Consider the following 16,566-nt stretch of genomic DNA (forward strand, 5'->3'; position numbering starts at 1 on the left):
CACTAAATCAGACAAATGGATGCTGCTGAACCATCTGTTTTGAAGTATGTTTAGTTATATAACCTAAGTTACAAGTACTTCCTCACAGATGAAGATATCTCAGTTTAGATGGCCACAGAGAGGGGACTGTGCATCTGAAATATCCCCACAAGACCAAAAAATACTATGTAGGAACTGTACAAAACCTGTGCTTTTCTGCAGAAGTGTGGAAGCCCGGCAGGATTCCTTCGGTCATCACAAATGGCACTGAAATCTAGACTTAGACCACTGAACTGAGCCTTACTGTCTTCATTTGAGTGAATATCTAGATATTCCTTAAGTCAATATGAGACCTATTTAGACTGGAGTTCAGAACCCAGATCAGATGGCAAAATATAGGGATGCTAGGACTTATGAGTCTTAACTTTAGAAAAAAGAAAAAGTGGTTTTTTTGGTTGATTCAGAGTAAGAATCACAAGACCACACTCTGTTCCCAAATTTCCACTTGCTACTAATGTGAAGTGCCCCTTGAGATTCTTGTGCTGCTTTTATAAATACTTACAATCAGACCAACTGGAAATGTGACTGGCTTTCCTTGGTACTATATAGACATGAACATAAAATATTTTTGGAAACATCTAATTTGTTGCAGTTCAATACTATTTTGCAGCATTAGTAGTTCTTGTCTTACTTGTATTACTCCACAATTTGGTTTATATTTTATCTATTTGTAGATCATATTTTAATAATAGAAACAAACATTTATCAGAAATTTTCAGTTCTCTTCTCCAAGAGACATGATATTTTCCCTAGTTTCTGTTTGGTATTTTTACAAATGAAATGTTTTTCTTTGTACATGTGTTTCATTTGTTCATTTAACTGTGTTTTTCTGTTCTACACAGACTCTCAACCCATACTCATCATCTAAGCATCTGAATCACTCTTCAAGCATATGAGTAGTATAAGAGATCTAGATCAGTCAGTAATCCCATGATTCTGCCGTGTCTCTTTAGCTCAGCTCTCACATTTCAACCTCTTATCTGAGCCTGGAGATCAGTTTAGTGAACACCTCAGCCCAAAAGGCCCACTACCCCAGGATGCAGGAGCTGAATCCTGCATTATGGCAGAAAGCTAGGTTGTGTCACACCTTTTAAACATATCCTCAAGACTCTGAAACCTTTCTATGAGTATTGATGACCTTATTCAGGAGTTTGAGAAGGCTGATGGAGGAAGATTTCATGCTCTGATGGAGGAAGATCATATAAACAAACCCTTTCAGAGCTCATGCTGGTGTGCATTCAGGACATACACCTGTTAAGATCAAAGGATCACTCAAGGTTGATGTAAACTTCACACTCTGTTCTGCACAGGCCTTTCTCAAATAGAACTGGCTGGCTGGTCCCAGTTCAGGCAGCAGGTATTTCTGAAGTGACTGTACACAGGGAAAAGGAAACCTTTTTCTGTGTTATACCCCAAGCCCCACATGTTTATTATTATTACTTTTACTACTGAGAATCTTCATGGCTGTAAAGGAAAAAAATATATATATTTCAAAAATGGTTATCTGTATCCTCCTCTGAGGAGGAGAGGTAGTAAGTTTTGAAAGACTTTGCCTCAATCAGAGAAAAATTGTTGGTCTGAAACACAAACCACTTGTTAGTCAGCAGCAGGCATGTTCTTCATGTAACATTCTCCACTCTTAGTGACCATTATCATGATAGGAGATCCCTGATTTCCAGGGAGCAGACTGTACATTCCTAGTCCAAGGTTGCCACTAGGACATAGAAAGATAAGGAGAGACAGGGACAAGATTCTCACCTACAGTGAGGCCCTTCTAATCAACACTGTAGCCTATACGATGTCTTCATAAAGGAAGCTACATCTAGCAGGCTGATTCCTGCTGCCAGAAAGATTGGTCAGTGCATGCCAGGGATGTGCTGCTTCACTGATTGCCCTTGTTTCCTCAAAGGAGATGATTTTCTTCTTTATTCAAATGTGATTTGAATAAAGAAGAAAATTAAGCGCAAGGTAACTGTTTTATATTTTTTCCTGCAAAGAGCAGATGCAGGGTCAGATTTTACTATCACCACTCACATTTAGTAGTGCTTCCTAGTTAAGTAAGTTATTACTGTCTACTAATCCAAATATGTCTAAAGAAATTTAGCAAAATCAGGCAAAGAGTAAACATATATTATTGACATATTCTGTATTTGTATGATTAAAGGGAGATATCAAGTTATTCAAGTAACAAATTTAGACTTCATCAATGAGAGTAGGCTACATAATTCATCTGATGATCTGGACACAAGTCCCAAGTCTCCCCTGCTGTGTATAATGCTATATATCTGCCCAATTACAAGCCTGAAGAAGTGCTTCAGCTAGTTCAGATAATTAAATTTTAAATCTAATGTTCATATGAATTTTTAACATGCTATGAAAACCTTGGGTTCATAAATCATTTACAGTAACACATGAAGGCATTCTTGGCTATCTCCAACCAATTTGTCCGTCAGATCAACAAAAATCCTTTCAGAACTTTGATCAGCTAACATATGCCTTTTTGAAATATGCCTCTTTATAGATCCTGGAGAGCTGGCTCTGCTCTATAAGAAATATTTACATAGGCTTACCAGCAAAGGAAGGGGAAGTGGTACATATATACTCATTAGAAAGGACCATCTCAAAAAAGAAAATATAACATCCATAAAGGCTAGGCAGAGGAAGTTGTTTTCCTTGGCTATAAGGATACTTCTGCCTGACCTAAAGAAGTGACTTTGCATTATAGTTGATGTGGCAAATTTGGTCTATTCTTTTGTTGGAATATTCATTTGTATCACTTTGGAAGAAGGGGCAGGCAACTTGGAAGGATTTTCAAGGATGTTGTGATGTTATGAAGGGGAAAAAATAGAAGGGACAAAGCTCAGCTAGAACTTTGTCTGCTGCCAAAAAATACAACAGAAAATGTTTCTATGGATCAAAAACACAAGGAGGGCTAAGGAGACTCTTCAGCCTTTACTGGATGCAGAGGGAAGCATAGTGACAAAGGATGGGAAAATGGCTGATGTACATAATGTCCTCTTTGCTTCAGTAGAACCAGGTGCTCTTGGGGTACCCAGCCCCCGGAGCTAGAAACAGGGAGAGGAAGCACAATGAAATCCCTGTAATCCAAAATCCAAAGGGATTATGGGTCAACAACCTGCTACACCACTTAGACCCACACAAGCTCATGGGGACAGATGGGATCCACCCAAAGGTGCTGAGGGAGCTGGTGGAAGTACTCATCAGGCCACCTTTCATAATTAACCAGCAGTCCTGGCCAACTGAGAGGCCCCATTTTCTGGAATTTAGCAAATGGGACACCAATCTACAAGATGGTTCAGGAGGAGCCAGGGAACTAGAGGCCCATCAGCCTGACCTTGGTACCAGGGAAGGCAATAAAACAGATCATCTTGACTGGCTGAAAGCTGCCCAGCAGAAAAGGACTGGGGGTGCTGGTGACAGGGGCTGAACATGAGCCAGATGTGCCCAGGTGGCCAAGCAGGCCAGTGGCACCCTGGCCTGGATCAGCAATAGTGTGGCCAGCAGGACCAGGGCAGGGATTGTCCCCCTGTGCTCAGCACTGGTGAGGACACACCTTGAGTGCTGTGTTCTTTTCTGGGCCCCTCTCTGCAAGAAGGACATTGAGGGGCTGGAGCACATCCAGAGAAATGCAATGGAGCTGGGGAAGGCTCTGGAGCATAAATCTTATGGTGAGTGGCTGAGGAAGCTGTGGGTGTGCAGCCTGGAGAAAAGGAGGTTCAAGGGGAACCTTATCGCTCTCTACAACCACTTGAGAGGTTGTAGCAAGGTCAGGGCTGGTCTCTTGTCCCTGGTAACAAGTGAAAAGACAAGGCCTCAAGTTGTTCCAGCAGAGGTTAAGATTGAATATTAGGAAAAATTTCCTCACTGAAAGAGTGGTCAAGCATTCAAACAGGCTGCCCAGGGAACTGATGGAATCACCAACCCTGGAAATGGCCAGAAGATGTGTGGATACAACACTTGGGGATATGGTTTAACCGTAAACAGAGTAGTGCTGGGTTAATGGCCCCAGTCATGGAGGTCTTTTCCAACCTTAGTGATTCTGTGGTTCTAGAAAAGAAAAGAAGAACAGAAACATGTTGAAATACAACATTCCTTGGTCATTAGTGTTCAAAGGAGTTTAGTCAGAAAGGTGACTCCTTACAAAGCAATCTACAGATATCTGAGTAATTTCACTGTAGACAGCTACATTCACTAAGCATGAAGCATCAGTGACAGAAAGAAAGAAACAAAAGATTGTGAGTTTTCTCATCTTTCAGAAAAATGTTTGAACAGAGAAGCAACCTGTTGTAGCTGCAAATAAAAATACCTATTTTTAAGATCTGAGACAATAGTTCTCATAATAGCTCCCCTCCCTTTGGTGGTTTTGTGGGGACAGCCTCTTGTTCTACAGCCTCAGGCTGCTTTCTTCAAATTCACTTTCTACCACAAATGTGTAAGGTTGCATTTTCAGAAATGCCATTACTCTTTGGATCCAAGTCTTCTGTTTAAGCCTTGTCTGCCTGTTGCTATGTTTTTAAGTCCCTAATGGCTCTGACATAGATATCTAACCTTTCTGTTCACCATCTTGAGCAGAATTGCAATATAGAGGGCTTAATTTACTTATCAAGGAGACCCATCTCATAGGAAGCCCACATTCAGTATTTGAGCTAACTCACTTAAATCCTAGTCTAGGAAACTTTGCACTGAACCTCAGGAAGACTCTAGACCTAGGAACAAGTTCTGTGTCAGACAAGAGCACTGGAAGACAACTTTATTGAATCCCTGAATATAAGGCTAAATTTTTGAAATAATAGCATTAGGCTTTTTCAGAAAATTCTCTGTAGATAAAGAGCCAGATACTTCAGATTTGGAAATCTAATTCCTAGGAAAAGGAAGATTTTTTTTTTTCCTAAAACCACAAACCCCATTATTCACATTTTCCAGAAGCCAGCTGAGGACAAGAGCCATGTGCTGTCTTCCACGGATGCCATCCTTATGTGGTTAAATTTCATCACATGGATGAGCTTTGGCAGACACCAAACTGTTAGTGCCATGAGACAGACAAATGTCTGAAAGAGCAGAGCTTTCAATGATGAGCACTGTATCTGTCTCAAGGAAGAAACCCATCTGCATTCCTAGCCAAAATCCCTTTGTAAGGGACACTGCCTTCTGTCTTCACACTTCTCTGCCAGAGTATTGGTCAAATTTCCTATCTCGCCTCCTACTTAAGCTGCTTCCTAAAGCTCACATTAGCATCTTAGTGAAAAATTAATCATGTTATAAATGATATCCAGCAATTAGAGTTCTACACTTCAGTTTCATTTTATTATTTCTGTAAAGTTATCTGAAAGAGTTAACACGGCTTAAATATTTTAAATAAAATCAGAGCCATTAATTATCTGCCTTTTTTATAATAGAAATTATGCATCCAATTTCAATGGAGAATTATCTGAAAGTGTATCTGAGTCACTCTCCACGATGTTATGAAAGTTAGTAACAGCCTTACTGGGACAGTCCAGGGGATAAGAAATACTAATTATATTGTCTGGCTCTGACTGGCTCCATAGTACTTTACAAAAATGAAAAGCTATTGTATGTAGCCTACTTAAATCTAACACAAGACAGCCTCATGAAGAGAAATTTAGAAAAATCCTAATGTGGGCTTTGCCATTTGAAAGATCTTGGAGACTAATTCAAACAAGAACAATCTTTTAAGAATGCCTGTTTGATTGTTTTTTTCAAGTTCTTATGATTGATTTGGCATGCAGGGGAGTAATAGAATTGTAACAACTGTGATGAAGCTTTCTTAAATAGAAACTGACATTTCTGACAAATGGGTTTTTTTCCCTTCTTAATGTCCAATCGATTCGAACATAAAAATGTAATGCACTGCAGAACACATGAAAGTCCTTAGACCTTTTTCTGAGACTAGTCTGGAATTGATGGGCTACTGGGATTTATTTTTCTTTAAACAAAAGAAGAAATTATATCTTACACATCATCTGCTATTCAGTCCAAAATTTTCTTTGCCCAGTCTCAACTAAGGCAGGCAAAATTCCTAATATGCCTAATTTTCCTTGTTAGCCTACCTGCTGCACACACAGCATTTTCCACAGGAAAGAAGTTTTTCTTTTCCACAGTGAGGAAGCTTTTAATTGCCATATGCTATGGTTTGCATGTCAACAATGAGTGGGACAGCCTTTTTCTGATGCCCAAAAACTTCTCAGTAAGAGTTGTGACAATTACTAATTTGTGAAGCAGATGTTTCTGAATCTGAGGAAAGGGTCTCAACAGATTATACTCAAAAAACCCTCTGGAATGGAGACAGAGTAAAGAGGTAAAAAAGGTAATCGAAACAGAAGATAATGAGGAAGCTGTAGCTAACTCATGGGAAAAATTAACTTTACAGAGAAATATGTCTCAATTTCTAAACCATACCTCAGGTATGAGCTAAATGTTTTTGTTTATGGGAGATAAGGATGTGCTGGAGTCCTGCTAGTGATGGAGACTACACAGCCACTTCTAAACACACAATAAAGGACCAAATTTACATATTATATTCAATTATTACATGAAAATAGGAAATGTTTTTTCATAGGGAAAAAAGAAAGATGTCAGTAGTCTGTATCATCAAGTGGTCTGTATCATGAAGTTCTTGATAATATTCCAAATGTTTTTTTACAATATTTCATCCAATCCTCTGTGCAGTATTTTAATTTTAAGAAATCCTAGGGTTCTCCCTAATTGGACATTGTCTGGGAATTACTAATGGGTTTCATATAGAAGTTTTTTATAACATACCCTAGGGATTTATTGAAAGTTCTGAAAAAAAACTTTGGCAGTGCTTAAGCTAAGCAGCAAGGCAAATACATAATAGCTAATACACACCACAGAGCCTCACTGCTCATCAGGTACTTTCTCCAGAATACACAGCAAATCACTGACAATTGTGTCTGAAGGCTGTCTAATGCCATTAAATATCAGTGGGTAAATGAAAAGGGCTCCCACACAACCTCTACACAGAAGCCAACTTGGCTTTGTCAGACAACATACTGTGCTTAAAAAGAACAAACATATTTATTATAAAATATTTACAAAATATTAATATTAGTTATTATTAATTAATTAGATATTAATATTAGTTAATTAATTAGTTATTAATGGTTAGTTAACTAATTAATTCGTTATTAATTAGTTAATTAATTAATTATTAATATTAGTAATAATAATAGTTACAAAAAAAACTCTACCTTCCATCCTCATCCACAACCAATATAACCAGAAAACCCTTTCCCTCATTTGCTGCAGAATTCTTGTCTCCTTAAGAATCTTTTTCTTTTTAGATACATAGGGGGCTGCCAGGGTGGCTTCAGAAGTTCAGGACATAGGACAGATGTGCATGAGTATCACTCAAGCCCAGATATGTCACAGAGTCACCTGGAGATCATGGGTTTTTGTTTCCCAGAACACTGACTGGGGCCACAGTGCTGCCTCAAGCCTGTTCCAAGCATTAACACATCACTGTTAAGCTAAAAAGTGAAGTGCTCCAAAAAAAATTGTCTCCTTTCCCTCAAGAAAACTTTGTTCTTGTCCCTCTTTGAGCTCCAGGTTTGTCACTAGTGGATGCTCTGCTGGGAGGTCTACAAGGGCCAGCCCTGAACTCCAGCTAATACTCCAAGCTTTTAATTGCCATATGCCAGCCTGGCTGGGCTGATTCAGACATCTGTGTCCCTGTGCTGCACCTCCCAGTATGCCTGACTTTGAGAAGGTGTTTGACCAGCAAGAAGCCAGCTAGCATCCAGCTGGGCTCACTGTTGAGGGTCTGCTCTAGCTCAGAGCATCTGTCTACTCCTACTCCAGATGAGCTGTCCCTCCAAGCAGAACAGCTGTACTCCCATGACTGTCATCTCAACTAGAGTGCCTGCACAGACACACTGCAAGCCAAACTAGCACTGAATAACAGAGACAACTGCAACACAGCATTTCATCTCAACTCCCTATTGTCACATGTTTCTGACATATACATCCCTGAAAAGAACTGGCCTGAGGCTACATTACAGGATTTATGTCCCATTTCTGGTTGTGCCTTTATTCACTATACAGAAATAATAGTCTCATAGCTTTTCTCAAATATGTCACAAAATGTCTGTTTCCTCCCACAGATCTAAGAGCAACTTCCCAGTCAAAGTGAGGGAATACATAAATAGAAATTAAATATTGTATTGGGCTTCAGAACACCTTCACTGAAGGAGTGGGCAGGAGGCAGCAGATTCCTTCCTATTGCTCCTCCAAGATGTCACACTGCACTCCTGATTAATGTACTGCAGTCCTACAGTAGGGGGATAAGGCCACACGTAATGACCAGAGGAAAATATGATATTCCAACATCAAAACACATCAGGAAGTATTTTGCTGATTTTTGCTGATTTTTGTATTTGAAAGAATTAAGGTGCTGTAGAATTAAGCTTTGAAAGCCTAGATTTATGCTTTGCTCCTCCTCAGACATGTTGAAGTCATAGCTACTAACACCAGAGAAATAACTATCAACTTTAAGGACTAAAAAGTTTCAGAGTCATGAACCTAGCTCTGTAACTGCTGAATGACAGCCACTGTTCAAGTGAAGCTGCTTATGTGCATGAAGATTTTCATATGGGTACATTTTGCAGAATCCAAGGTTTTGAGGCATCCTAGTCAATAAGCATGCCCTGATAAAATCCTTTTAAGCAGCTGTGTGAATGGATGCTAACATGATTGGAAGACAATTCCTCCATGACTCATCTTCAGCCTTCTGCAAAACAGAAATGCCATTACAAGAAGATAGTGAAAATGAGTAATTAGACCTTGAGCTGCAGGTGATGTGCACTGAGAAACATTTGGATATCTTTCTAGAGGATGCATCATGATCACCACTATCTTGCTGGGGAAAAAGGTGATTCTTGCAAAAGAATTATAACTACAACAATTTTAGAGTTAATGTTTCTTACATTACCGTGATTCTCCCATGAGTTTTGAAAATATCCAGTATTCAACTCAGTTATAGAAATTTCCCTTTAGATGGCAATCTATAAGAGATTTCAAGGGAAGAGAGGGTTTTTGAAGTCTGTAATTACAGACATGAAACACATTTTGCCATACAGCCCTTCTTTAGCTGTGTTGCTTAATTTCAAGGCTCAGTGCTGCTATTATCAACTAAACTGCATACTCTATCCATAATAAAACCAAATAGATTCTTCTGGAATGGAGATACTTAAGCACATTAAAATTATCTAGAGTCTTTGCTCTCAGTATACCAACATGGCTCCCTTAGGCACCCAAGTAATGAGAAGAAATAAGGCCTAATGTCTGATATTCCTGGGAGTTAATCCTGCTTATACAGCACCTGTACCCCACCCATCCCACTGTAAACCCAAGAGAAGTGCACTGAGAGCAGTGGGACAGATATATGTGTGTTTGTGTGACTGACAGGCATTTGCCTTTGTCATAATACCTAATAATACAATGTACAATTCACAAATATATTTTGTACTTATTGTAGACAAATAAGTGCACTTATTGTGGACAAATAAGTGTTGCTGTTTCTGACCTGCTGCCCAGAGTCCCATAACAAAAAAAAGGAATTTTCAAAAGAGCTATCCACAGCTCACTAGTTTGTATATACTGCAGCTAGCAGCACATTGTCTTCAGTTCCTCTACCAAACTTAGTCACTTTATTTTAAGGTATATAAGGATCTTTAATAATTATCATAACTCCTTGAAACCCTCATGGCTTCTCTATTTTTATTTTTTATACATTAAAATTCTGGTGATACCCCTAAATACAACAGTCAAGTAGAATCAAGAGTAAAGTACAACTTTTTCTTTATGCTTAAAGAACGAGTTCATTTTCAATAGACTTCCAAGGAGATGTCAGAGAAATTTAATGAAAACAATATTTCCAAATGCTGCAACCATTAGCAGAAAATTCTAATATAAATCAAGGGATTGCTCATTGCTATTGTAGCTCCTTGGCTATCATAAAACTAATGGCTCCATAATCAGGCTGGAATTTGGGGATCAGGAATTTCCCTACACCCTACACTCATCAGGCTTACAAAACTCCTCTGTATCAGTTTACATTTGGATCAAAGTAATCTCAGGTTGTACAAGTCTTACACTGGGGTCAGCAATATTTCTAAATTTGTCTTGAATAACAACACTGGAAATTGTATCAAATTTAAATAAGAACTGTAAATTTTCTCTGCTTGGAAGCTTGGCATTATCTGGCAAAAGCAAGCAGCATCTTCAGTGCACATGTCCAGCACAGCATGAGGCAAAACAAACAGCCTTCTGTGGAAGGTAAAAACAAGCTGATTTGTCTCTTAAATTCTCTACTTGCACTGTGCAAAGAATACATTCTTTGTATACTTGTGTACTTGGATACACAATGATTAGTACAAGATTGAAGATCAGCAGGAGAGATCTCTTTAAATACATTAATATGATAAAAAAATTATCCATTACTTTTATTGCTACCTAAAACAATAGCCATCCTAATATAATAACAGGTCATTATATATTATCTACCATCCTCTTGTTTAATATGCAATTTTTTGTTAGGCAGATGTAATAAATAAGCAATGATAATTAATATTATTTCATTCTAGCTGAGGAAGCCTTGATTCACTGTTTAAAAGCATTGTAGCTATTTTCTTCTGAAAGGCCAAGATCCAAGTAGCTCTTTATTAATTTAAATATATTGGATAATACTTGAACAAAATAATGTCAAGTGGAAATTTAAATCCAGATGAGTCAAAGGAGTGAAATTTAGCAGATCATAATGAAATTATCCCTTTGATAAGGATTTGTTACTGTTCTAGTGGCAACTTCATCTTATCAAAAATTACCATTCCCATTGCAAAACTACTCTCATACTCCACAATACATGACTCAGATATTACTAATAAACTTCCTTCAGATATTCAAGTTTCTATAGATTTTCTGATCTTCATTAGCATTTTACACCTTTACAGAAAAAGACCAATTTCTTCTCTTTTTTGTAAATTATCATTCAATATTAGAGTGGAGGAGAGAATTTTCCTCTTATAGCTACCAGCAACCACAACTTCTTTTCTATTCTGGGCTTGTTCTTCCACCTCATTTCCATGGCAGTATTTTGGTGGGTGCTACATTCCTAGGGAAAATCTTCCTTTTAAATATTTCATTTTCAGTAATTAATGAATTATATCCTGCCTCTATTGAAGTAAAATGTAAACTTCTTACAATTTTAAAGGCAACAGATTTTAGCCCAACATAGAGGACATGACAAGTAATTCCTCTCCAGTATAACTAGAGAACAGAAACATCATCTCCAATAATAACTAGAGAAACACTTAGACTGGAAGTGAGTTTGGTCTCATTAATCTGCTTATAAATATGTATTTATTATTTTGAATATTAAACCAAAATAAATAATAGCAGTTCTGAATGTTCAAACTTTTTTTTTTTGTTCTACAGTAGTCTCTAAGAAGTGAATGAGAAAGAGGGAAGGAGCTAAAAATTACTATGGATATAACACCCAATAGGGAAGGGAAGGCCATATAAATCCAACATTTAGATGCCTGAAAGTGCCTTCGAAGGGAAGATGGAATTATGCCCTATTAGGTTTATTTTACATGATGAAATTGTTCTAAAATGTACTAAAAAACTCAGGGAAAATCATCTTTGGTATTACACCTACAAACATGAACCATATGGCCCATAAGAACTGTAACATTTGGAAAAATAATGAAGCTACAACATGGAAAGGAAGGAGGTGAAAAAAACGGAGTGGAGGAGGTTTAGTTACCATCCGTTTAAGACCAGAACATCATGAGTATTTTGTTACAGCACTACAGGTCCTGGGCTTTCATTCAAGTGTGAGAGTTGATGATAGCTGAGCCAGCCAAGAGACTGCACTGGCAACCTGGGATTGGACTGTTTCAGAAAGAGCACCATTTGTAGCACCACTTACCATGTGATTTCCCTTTCTCAAGTTAAAAGCCTCCATCTAAATAAGGACAAGCTCAATTTCAAAACAAAATCCTTTGCAAGCTGCTCTGAAGTCCACCATCCATGGCTGCTGTAATATGAGAGTTTCATGTAAGCTTAGCCATTTCTGTCAGCTCTCCTAGGTTTTCTCTCTTCAGGTAGAACTAGGACAATAGGTGCTTGTATATCCAATACTGATTTGTCCCTAGGTTTCACAGTGGGGAGACTCCACAGTTGAAATCAAGGAAACTGGTTTTAGTTTGATAGGAAGTGTAAAGGGTGTTAAGACTCTTCATTCATCCTAAAAACCTTGTGGGCTTCCAACTCTTGTATAAGTGGTCACACAGCATGTACATTCACAACCAAAACAGCATCCAAGCAATGCTTGTGAGCAGGCCCTGAAACATCTGACACAGCAACACTCAGGATGGGTGCCTGAGGTAAAATAATTCATCTGTCTGGGCCCAAAACCAGTTATGCACACACCACAAAGAAATGCTGGAGAGTCCTCACATTGCCTTTCCTGTAGGCTGCAGTCCACCTTCCTAACTGGATTTCACACACACCCCACCCCCCAGTTCATACAGGAGGTCATTCAGGACAGTCCTATGGCCTGTTTCATCCAGCAGAGCAAAGACCATCCCTGCATCACCTCATTGCTATCTATCAAACTCCATCCCTTCTATCAAAGCTGTCAATTTAGCTGCCGTGGCAATCTTTGCCTGGAACTGGTAATTTCTAGGCTAAAAGCCCTATCTGGAATAAGGCATTGTAATAACAAGAAGCATACTTTTATTTTTTTCATGTTGGAATAGCCACCATGATTACACTAATTCAAAAATCAGAAGTTGAAAACCCACAAATCTATTACAAATATAAATTTAATGTTTTCTTATTTATTTTAATGTGTTTAAAACACAAGATGTACCTTAGAACAGAAGCTTTAAAAAACACATTGTAATTAATGCTGAAAATTGCCACATTATTTGTGAAAATTTCAACAATTTTAAGAATGAAAATGTAATTACGAGATTCAGACTTCAAGACTTTGAAGTTATAATAGGTATTTTAAACTGTACATTAAATATAGATACAACTGTACTTTCCCATTTTTAATAAAAGATATTACCTCACTATGAATTCGGTGCTTTCTTTAGTTTAGCATTCTGTCAGATAGCTTTCAATCTTTCTGGATGTGCACACCACTATAAATTTTCAACTGAAGCTCAAACACCTTTAAAAATATTTTATGGTGCAGTGTTCAGAGACCACAAGTAATCTGATCACACCCCTCTGGACACCACAGGCTAAGCCATTTTATCTACATCTATAACAAGCCCAATGACTTCTCTAACAAGCCCTGTTATGAGTGTTTCACAAAATATCATACTTCATAAAGCACGCACTTTGTTGCAAGTTAATCACCCACACTGATAAAGATCTGATTCTACATCTGACTACAGGTTTGCTTGGTTTTTATTCCCAGATGCTGGGGTTTGTGCTGTAATTTTTTTAGACTGAAAGAGAGCATTACTACCTGATGATATCTTCCTGGAACTTTTGTACCATAATCAAGTCACCTCTCATTTATCTTACAATCTTTAATTATGCCATTATAAGACATTTTCTCTAATGTTCAAATAACTGTTGCAGCTCTTCTCTGAGGCCTCACTATTTTTTTCTCTGCAAATAATGTAATTCAGCTGTCAGTTTACAATCATTTTAGCAGTCAGATTTTATTGACTTATTTGAACTTTCTCAGGTACTGCATGAGTCACTGATTGCAAAACTCTCCTGAACTATGTCAAAACTGTTCAATGTCAGAGTTCACTATGTGCTGACCATTGCAATCCATTTGCCTATTTACCCATTCTCCCAAATCAGATTTTCAGTTCAGACCAATCCCTACAATTATGAATCTCATCTCCACCCAGAAAAGCTCAAACAATTTCATGAGTGATTTCTGTCTCAAATATTCATTTTCCATGAGTTCTCCATAACTCTGACAACCTTGAGCTTGAATATATCAAGCCCAAATCCAGTTTTGCAGCTAGACTGAAAAGAAATGCTTCTGTACTGCTATAGTTGGCACCAACATCAGAGATTCAGCTTCTTGTGTCTCTTTCTTTGCTCTGCTGCTATTTCCACTCTGAGGTGTCAGTATGGTTTTGTGTATAGACTTTAACAGCATCAGTAAATGTTTAGTGTCCCAAAACCCTTTGGTTGCCATGTCCCATATGGAGAAATTATTGCCACACATTAATTGTGGATTTGTTTTGAATTTGTCCCTGTAACATTTCATTGGTCTCCCCTGTATTTTAAGATCGTGAAAAGGAGTTTTGGCAGTCTGTCATTTGACATATGTACCAGCATAGTTAGCAGATGGCTTAACCTAGATGAGCCTGCTGCAGCATTATTTTTATGTTGATTACCTAACAGCACCCTAAGACTTTACTGTTCAGGATTTTGTTCTGCCAGCAACAGACAATGCAGCAGCAGTTTGTTTATTATCAGTAAGGTAGAGAGGCAAATCCTTTTAAAAGGCAGTCTTCTGGCTAAAGAGCATTAGATTTTACTCTGATCTAGAACGTTGGCATTACTTGCTTGGAGGGCATTACCTTCCAAAATTAACTTATTGTCTCCTGGCAACCAAAGTGCTCTTGTTAGAATGCCAAAAAGCGTTCTGCAGTGACCCAGCAACAGAGGTGATACTAATTTTCTTTATTTCCATCTTGAACTAAGGCCAGTGGATATACTGTAACTACTTCAATTGTTTTTTTCTTCTTGCAAAGGAAATTGCTAAAAATGTTACACAGTTTCTACTGTATTGTAACACAGAGGAAGATCTCTTCCTCTGGCTCTGAGTCAAATGATATAATGTGCCTAATTGTATATGTTCCTAACTGTACTAATCTTGCCAACACCTGCTACAAGGCAGGATGAGCCTTGCTGTTATCCCACTTCCTTCAAACTGCCGTTCAGTGTATGTCCAAGTTTTCTCTATTCAGTACCCATAGATGTTGTCATCATCCTACTGACCCGAACCTCCAATACATTGGTAACAAAGCACATTCAATGTCCAGGAAACCTAGGGGGGCAGATAAAACTGATGATGATGGCTGGCAAATGATCCCAGGAGACAAGGAGAAGGGCAGAAAGTAGAAATCATCCTCATTGATTCTCTTGACAATGTTTTGGAACGTGTCTCAATTTTTGGTTGGCCAATTTTGATAACTGTGTTGTGTTCTCTGAACCAGAAACAGCTGCAGTATTAAATAGGCAAATGCTGTTGAAGCCTTTCTGATGCTCTATAAAGTCTTAGAGAACAAATCAAACTGATGAATATGTCAGTAGAGTTTACTTATAATTTAATTTCATTGCCAAGAATAAGACTTGTGGCTTTTTAATAATTTCACAGTCCTGCACCTTGAATATGTTTCTTCTACTGTCAGAAAGAGGAGAATTGAAAATTTTTTTCTGCAACAAAAACTTAAGACATTGGTACACTTACACACATGCACAAAATGCACAAAACTGTAAGAAGGTAATATATGAACAAAAGCCTGAACTGAGCAAGCAGTTACCCAGTTTTATGAGACCAGCTTGTTGAGCTCATACCATAAGGCTATGCCATAGATCACGAGGTGCTACGGATCAGAATAAATTTTCAGTATCAATATTAAACTCCTCTCTGTTCATCTCTCATGTATAAAAATAGCTGTAGCTTCCAGGGCTGACTTAATAGCTCTGTCAAAGGACCGTTCACACTTTCCAACAATCCTATTAATATAGAAGACATTAAGTTCTATTGCTAAGTAACTGGATGTACATCAGCTGAAAACACAACGCCTCAGTGCTAGAGAAGATAAACATCAAAATACATATCAGAGTATGATAGAACTAAGTACATGATTTAACAAGTATTTTCCATAGAGGAAAATCTACTAAAAGGCACAGAAGGATATTTTGTATAATTTGTCACAAGTTCACTATCAAAATCCAATCTCTGCTGCTGAACTTCCTTTTCCTTTTCAGTAAACAAATGAATGGACAAAACACATGCATATCCTGAGGACCTTTGAAAGAAAAATTCTTTTTAGGGGGTCTACATAGTGACTATAAACTTTAGCATATCCAAAAATATTAGTTTGCAATGTAAGTAGGAAATTGTAGTCATGCTAATCTTGATGAATTTCTTGGGAATCAAATTTGGAGCACTAACAATAGCTTCAAGGACCATTTTCAAGGATCAGTTTGCACACAGAAAATTTGAAGCTTTAATATTTTATTTACTTTAACAAGACTTGTCAAGAACAATCGAGGTACAGACATGTTACTTGCTACTTGGGTAGTACATCATATGAGGATCACCCAAATTCCAAGACACTCTCCATATTACACAAAGACATTATTCAGATCTGAGTGAGGCTGCACATCCACAGAGGCAGGGTCAGAAACATGCACAGGCTTGTATTCTAATTGTGGGGCTATGAGCAGGAGCAGGAGGAAGCAGTCAGCTGT

At 38.0% G+C, this 16,566-nt stretch overlaps 1 protein-coding gene across 1 annotated transcript in view; it reads right to left on the reverse strand.

Moving 5' to 3' along the window:
• TRMT9B (tRNA methyltransferase 9B (putative)) overlaps positions 1-16,566 on the reverse strand; it is a 109,842-nt gene that overhangs the window by 27,487 nt on the left and 65,789 nt on the right. The gene's annotated exons all lie outside the window — the stretch shown is intronic.

The sequence above is a fragment of the Molothrus aeneus genome, chromosome 4, assembly GCF_037042795.1.
Source record: "Molothrus aeneus isolate 106 chromosome 4, BPBGC_Maene_1.0, whole genome shotgun sequence".
NCBI classification, from domain to species: Eukaryota; Metazoa; Chordata; class Aves; order Passeriformes; family Icteridae; genus Molothrus; species Molothrus aeneus.